An 8,169-nucleotide genomic window follows, 5' to 3' on the forward strand; every position below is an offset into this window, starting at 1 on the left:
GTGTCAGCCATGGCTTTCTTAAAGTTTTCATTAAGCAATGGGTAAGGACAGCCACTGGTTTACTTAAACCCCCAATCCACAGCAAACAGCACCTGCTGGCTTCGAGTTTATTTTCATTCTTTTACTTATTAACAAATTCGCTACCTTTTTTGGGTGTTTATCACTTCGCTGCTATTAATTAAGCTTAACGAGGTTACAACGCCACTACCGTCACTACCGCCACCACCAGTACCGTACCCTCGCCACCATCACCATCACCATCATCATTGTCATTGACTGCCAACAGCAAAGTTCCATGGAATAAAGGTAACGCCAGCAGCTGTTTCACCATCTTTTTAACCCTAAGTTACGAGTAACTGTAACTTTGCGAAATCCCTTAGCATAATGTATAATGAATTTTCGCCCTCATCTCATTAGTCAGTCTTTAAAATTCAGTGTGGAGTTGGAGCAGCAACAGCAGCAGTAACAGCTTTAGTTTGACGTCGGCATAGAATGTCGTCTTGGCTTATTGGGACAGGCACTTTTTTTGCACATAATTCTCATAGAACACGATACAAAGTATTTAACCTTGCCATCAGTTCAACCCTTTTATACTTTGTTGTATCTTTTGGTTTTTTCTTATCGCAGTCATTTGCTTAAGTATCTTTCCTTCTCAGTATTTAATACTTTTCTAGTATTTTGTTCGTATGTTAATGATTTGATTTTAACATTTTAAGTTAACTGCTCCATGGGATTATTTTAGAATTACAGACTTGGAATTTTTTGTACAAACATTTGTCGCTTGAAAGCTGTTAATCGATGTGGTCCTTTTATTTTGTTACATACGAAAGATTCATAGATGTTATATATAAAATAAATATATGAGAAACTTTTCATTCTGTTAACTTATTTAAAGTTAGACACCCAACTTTTTACTGTTAAATATATGAACTTAATAACGCTGAGCTTCTGTCTCTGAAAAGTACTTTCGATTTGGATTGACTTATTTTTCTACAAATTGTGTGCCTCAGAAATAATTTAAGTTGGTCGATGAAAAAATGACAGAAGAATCTAAAAACATTTGCATTGATAGAAGTTTCTCTTAATTTTCAGAAATCATTAAAGTTGGTCGACGAAAAATAATATTTAATAATGAATAATTAAAATTCAGGGGCAAAACTTTTTACATATCTTATATATATTTTAATTAAAAACAAAATTTCTATTTAAACTGTTTTAATATAGTAATAGTTTTAATATAGTATTAATAAATATGATAATGTTAGAATATAATTATATTTTACTATTATACTATATTCTATATTATATTATATTCTACTATATTCTAAATTATATAGGAGAAAATGAAAGCGTCTTTTCGTAGCTTTCCATAGCTTCCACTTAGACATGTTCGATTTTTCGCGACCTGAAGAATTTAGAAAAGCTTAAGAGCAATTCTATCATTTTATATATTATACAATAAGAATTTTATAGATATGTTATTATGAAGATATGTTAGATATGTTTATGAAGATTTATGAAGATATATTAGAATTGGTACATTGAGATACTTTTTTAATATTTTAATAATTTACCTCTTTCTTTCTCCCACTTATCTCCCTCTCTTTTTTTCTGTCTCTACCATAAGAGAACAATACAATTTCTAAAATTACAACAATATAACAATACAATCCTTAACATTTTTTATAAATTTACTTTACAAATTAAACAATATCTTTTTGAAAAGGATAAGTAAAACAACAATAAATTATTTCTTTACCAATAAATTGATTAAACGTTTTAACTAACCGAATCATGTCCTGTGTAATTTGAAAAACAATCAAATAACTTATTTTAAACAACGATATAAATTTGCTCTTTAAAAATGTTTAAAAAGATATTTATTGGTTTTCTTTTAAAAATATAATAAATTTTATGGACCAAAACGATTCACAATATTTAAACGTTTTGTTTGTGAATTTCAGAAACATTCTTTTTATTAATGTTTATGGGATATTTTTGTATATTTTATTTTAAATACAGCCAAAGAAATCGATTAGTATTTGTAAGGAAATAAAAAATGTCTATTCTATAAATGTAAACTATCTACTCTAAAAAATGTCACATGATATCACATAAGATAAGGCAAACTGTTAACTATGCGAAGATATTTTAAACCATAGAGGTAACAATGTTGGTTTTAGTGGCAGCATGTCCTTCTCTTCTGTCCTATAATCGCATAGTCACCGTTTTGTTACGACATGTCCGGTCTTAAAACTCTAGGTTTTAAAACCATTTTATGCGGTCGACAAAGGAGATCATTTTTTGAAGATATATGTTCGGAATTTCTGTCACATTCCTTATATCGTAGACTTTAACAGTGGAATGTCACAATTTTACTAGGTCTGAACAAAATGTTTAGATTGAAGATTTACTAAAAATATTTTCCAGTCCACGGGATGTCTATATTTATAATGTTCGCCAGGTTCCTTAGCTGATAGATTTCTTAAGGATAATGTCTTAATTTTGTAAGGTCTGGGTAAAATATTTAGTGAACAATGGATTACTATAGAGACTTTTAAGCCCAGCGACACTTTTATTCGATTACTATTATATTGTTGTAAGCATTGTTTCCCATTGTTGACTGAATGAAACGAAAATAATTTATACCATTCATTTCCACTGTGAGATATATACATTTGAGTTAAGTTGAGGGCTACTTGATTTGAGCAGCAAAAAAGAACAAGATGCAACAATGTATTTATATTATTTATTATATTTATATAATTTATTATTATTATTTATTATTATTTTTTATTATTATTATTTATTATTTATTTATAAAGTTTTTAATACTATAAATAATAAAGAAGTTAGTACTTTCAGTAAAGTAATTAGTATTAATTTCACATTTTGAAAACATGTTCTTTAAACTAAATTATTCTTTAGCATTGGCTATTCAAAATGAGTTCTTGAGACTACAAATCACAAACATTAAAAAACAATAACAATTTCTTATTTTAATATTATTTAAATATATTTAAAACATAATATTCTATTCCATCTCATTTAAATTTATTACTAATATTTTTTCATTGTCTGTTGTTCCTTGTGTATATTTCTCGTATACATTAACTTCATTTGAGACAACATAGTTTAAAGGTCGCGGCACCAAAGTCCTCTTAATGTTATATTACACTAGCATATTTTTTTACAATTCAACATCCTTGTTAAAATGTCCTTTCGTCTGGCATGTCGTCAACAACAACGTTATCATTATTCTTGTTATTATAGCTATTATAGTTACTGTAAGTCACTTCTTCGTATTGTTGCTCTTGTTAAATTTAACGCCTAAGGACATTGTTTTATTAAAGTTTATTCTTTTTCATGCTTAATTTTATTTCCTGCTGCGTTTACTTCACTTTACTTAACTTTACTCGGCTTTACTTTGCTTTACGTTCTAAACGTGCTCGTAAATACATGTACGCTTTCTCAAGTTTCCGTTTAATAAATGTTCTTTCCGGCATCCTGTTTGTGGGATGCTACCGTCTATTTAACTCTCCTGCAAATGCCTCAAGCAATAATTTTCTATTTGTTTGGCTGGCGTACTTGCCTGTATGTGCGGTGCACGCATATCCTTTGTGCTGTATTAAAATGGCGTTGAATTGCTTGTTGTCTATATGGGACCCCATCCTATGGGTTCATTTATTGCCAATGAGATTTTTGACTTTTGTCTAAATCTAATTTCTTTGTTGTTTGATTTCTGGTGTGTTAAGTGATAATTTTTCAATTCTTCGCGTTGATCTAATTTACATTTTACAGCTGCTTGGAAATTATATGTAGACCTAAATAACAACGCAAAATTTTGAATTACAGTATTTTTTATTACATTACCGTAGATTATTTGAAGTTTATATACAATATACAAGAACATCATAACTTGTAAATACATATTTTTTAAATGTTTTGTGAGAAAAAATTTTTCTTAGCAAAATGAAGAATTGAACTGGTACTATTAATTAAGTTATAAACCAATTGCTTTGGAAATGAGAACATTTCGCTTTTTGCTGTAACTCTAACCTCAGAACTTTTCGAAAATATTTATAGTGAAAATATTTTTTAAATGAAGTAATAAAATATTATACAAAGTCATACAAAGTCATTCTTCTCTTCCAGCGCCATGTAAATTTACACTACATAATACATTTTCTCTTATATTTTTTTATTATTATGTTGTATATTATTATTATGTATATTATGTTATTATTTTTCACCAGATGGGGAACGTCAAGGCATTTATGATTTCATCAATAACAAATCAATCTCTGGTGGTAAGCATAATCCTAACCACTTGGCTTACATTACATAAAAGTTACGTACGTCGACAAATAGTGACTCTTTTTCTCATAGACCCACTTCATCCGCTTTTATTGATAAAGTAATGGGCTTACCGAATCTTTAAAAGTTTTTCTTGAAAAAATTCAAACTACTCTTCCCCTTCACTTGCTTCTCCGATGCGAGTCAAATTGTTTCTTTCTTTCACTTCCATTTAATAACCGGGAACACTATGATCTTAGGGGTAAATTTAAAACTATATTAAGGTAACCTTATAGAATAAACCTCCTGCTTTAATTAAAAACAGATTAAACCTTGGGGTGTTTGTTTGCTACTTTCAACTAGTCCTAGTCTAGTTCTTTAGTAGTTCGATGTCTATTAGTCGTATTTGTAGACTGACCATCACAGTTAACACATTATGTACGTTTCATTTTCTTTTATTTCTATAAAAATGTTTTTAGTAGGTTTATAGTTTATATTATAAACTATTTATAAGTTCATAATAAAGTTTCTGATGCTCTCCATTTCTTTCAAAATGTATTCTCTTGGTTTGGTTAACATTTCAAATAAAAACGAATATTCTAAGTCTAAGCTTCATGTTATAACGAGCATCGTCCATCAACTTACCACTCTAAAAGACTTTTAAAGACAAATATAATGTGAAAGCTATTAGAAAGCGTACTCAATACGGAGTACACACATACTGCATACTCCTCTCTCTGTTAACTTTTGCAGAATTAATAACACCACATAATCTACAACTGGCTGACTGCTAACAACAGTCTTTTATATTGGTCAAGTAGCTGTCCATTGATATTTGTGTTGGTTTATATGTTTATATGTAAAGTTGCATGTAGGTATGTTACTGTGTAACATATACCAATACATATAACTAAAATGTTGTCGTTTCAGCTTTTGTTGATTTACAAAAGTTACGCCTGCAGCTCTTGTGTAATTAAATTTTGTATTTGTAGTTGTGTTCCTTTATTAATTACTTGTCAGTTTATTGTTGTTTTTGCTGCCAAAAGCAAAGACATTAATTAAATTCAGCTTAAAGGACACTTTTGTGTACATATTAAAAGATATTTAATATTTTGTTGATATTCAATTTTTAATATGTTTAATTAAAATTTAGAATTTGAAGTGAAACACAACACACAAGCACAAAATACTGGAAATAATCCATATGCATACACATATGTGCCAAGGATTGCTTGGTTAGGGTAATAAAATGGTCAGATTATTAGTTGAAAGGATATAGTAAAATTTATATTATTCAATTTTTTTGGATATAAAGTTACTAAGATGTTAATGGTAAAATTTTACATGGAAGATTGAGGCATTTAAACTGTTAGTAGTGGGGCAGTGGTGATAAAAGCTAGAACTTTTAAAATACGGTAGCTGCCTAACTAAAAGAAATTTCAAAGTAAAAATATATATTTATAATACTCCAATAATAATAAATATTATAATATTATTTATTTATTTCTATTTGAGCCAGTGCACTTGAGCACTTTTACTCTTCTTAACTTGAGATATTTTTAAAACCCTTTTTTACACCTTGATTGGATTATTGTTTATCACATCATCAGACTGAGCAATAATTGTCCTCAGATCTGCATATTATTATTTTAATAAATAATAATAATATTAACTTTAGAATATCTTTTAAGAAATGCAAACGAACTCGTTCAAATGACAAAAAAAAATGACAATCTATTTAAATACTTTAAGCGAGTGTCATTTTTTAAGCGTTTCAGTCGAATTATCAGGCTAAGAATGCTTTTTCCCTTGCATTTAACACAAAACCGTTTACCAGTATTTACATTTTGACGGCAGCTTTTAAAGTAAAAAATCCGCATTACCGAACCGCCGCCCCCTTAAGCTGACGTTTTTTCATATGCTTTTTACTTTGCTTGTAGCGTAATTCAGTCATAAATATTCTTTGTTTTTATTTATTTTATTTGTTTTCCGAAAAATTTTCATTTTTCTTTAACTCTTTTCCTTTCTTTTTGTTTATGAATTATTTGTCTCCATTTTTTTTGTTAGCTTTTTTTTGTTTATTCTACATTTTATACGACACAACATAGGGCGCTTTCGTACCAGCGAAGGCTTCAATAATCATAAATTGTAGCCTTTTGTTGTTTTTGTATATGACGGTTAACATCCGCTGTTATTATTTAAAGAGTTTAGCCGCTTTTATATATGAAACATAGCCTAAAGCTGTTGGCTGTTTAGCGAAAAGCACAGAAGTCAAGCTATTAAGCGTTGTAGCAGTGTGGTATGTGGATTGATGTATAAGTAAATAAAATGCATAAGGGAAAGATTTTGAAGAAGAAAAGGGTTTATGAATCTTCAAAATATTTATGTTAACTGAATTGAACGAAATTATGGATTTGCTTACTAAAGATTTTTTACAAATTTGAAAATGAATAAGATATGTTTCTGATATAAACAAAGATTACTAATAACTCTATAGAATGTTCTATGATTTTAATTAATTTACTAATTTTTTTTAAAAGTATTTTTAAGAATATAACAAGTTAAACTTTGTAATTATTTTATCCCCTTTCTGTTCAGTTGCCAATTGGTCTTCGTATTCAGTACTTATTTATCTAGATGTTATATAATTAATATAATTTATATAATTTATATAATAATTTATATAATTAATAATTTATTTGTTGTATATATTTAACATCTTACTTTAATACTAGACTCTTGTTCAGTACTTATACATATATCTAAATGTTGAAGTATTAATACAACTAATGTTGTTGAAACCCGAGAGTTTGCAAAAGTACATCAAAGAAAGAGATAGCTGAAGTTGTTTTGTTCTGTAGATGTTCATACAAATTTAAAACGGTACTCTCTTAAAACAAATGCAATATTTCTTCCATCAGTAAGATATGCTGGGCTTCACACTACATTTCTGTAAAATCAGATAGATAATTCACTATCATATTTCAATTGAGCTTTTGTTACAGTATATCACCCAAGCGGTCACAGAAATAATTGAGTAAAAGTGCTTAAGACACTAACTCGCATTTTATCAATTAAAGAAAAAAAAGAAGATATATAACATGTTACTGATTTAAATTAATATAACAATATTAATACAATTATATATAAACAACCGTCAGAAAATTAAATACATTATTTTATTGATTTTTAACATTAAGAAATTATTTTAAAATTGGTGGTTTGAAATTTATTTATTTTCTTTATATATGATTTATAAAGAGCACAGGGTCTCGGAAAAACAGCAGAATCGCTTTCGAATTCGTACTAATCATTACATCTCGTTCCAACAATATCCTCCTCTGTTGCTTTCTACAACACTATACGGCGCATCCGTTGTGTTTATATTCAGGCTTGTTCATAACCATGCTTAAGCATTTGAACGGCCCATTCTTTAACACGCAATATTTCTAACATTGGTATGGGCTAGATATTTGCAATTCTTAACGTATTCAACTGGTTTAAATATGCCTAGCCGTCTATATACAATTCTAAGGAATGTGCAATTTAAAAAGCTTTCTTCGATCAACGAATATCATCGACCCACCCACAACTAGAGCAGACAGGACCGCCTTATGTGGTCCAACTAACTTCAGCGTAATCACAAAGCAGTGCCAACAGAAAAAGCAGCACAGAAAATGGCTATGCTTGGAAAGTAACATAACTCCATTCCAAATAGAATGTTTCAAAAAGTGATTTTAAAGTTAAACCCTTCATCTTCACAGCCATGAGTTGGTGTAAACTCATTAAACGGTTTTTGTTAATGCTGTCAACTACACTGCAATGGCAGACATCAAGGCAACAATTTTTCTCCACTCTCCACTTTTTATGTAT

Source organism: Teleopsis dalmanni, chromosome 1 (genome assembly GCF_002237135.1).
Source record: "Teleopsis dalmanni isolate 2A chromosome 1, ASM223713v2, whole genome shotgun sequence".
Lineage (NCBI taxonomy): Eukaryota > Metazoa > Arthropoda > Insecta > Diptera > Diopsidae > Teleopsis > Teleopsis dalmanni.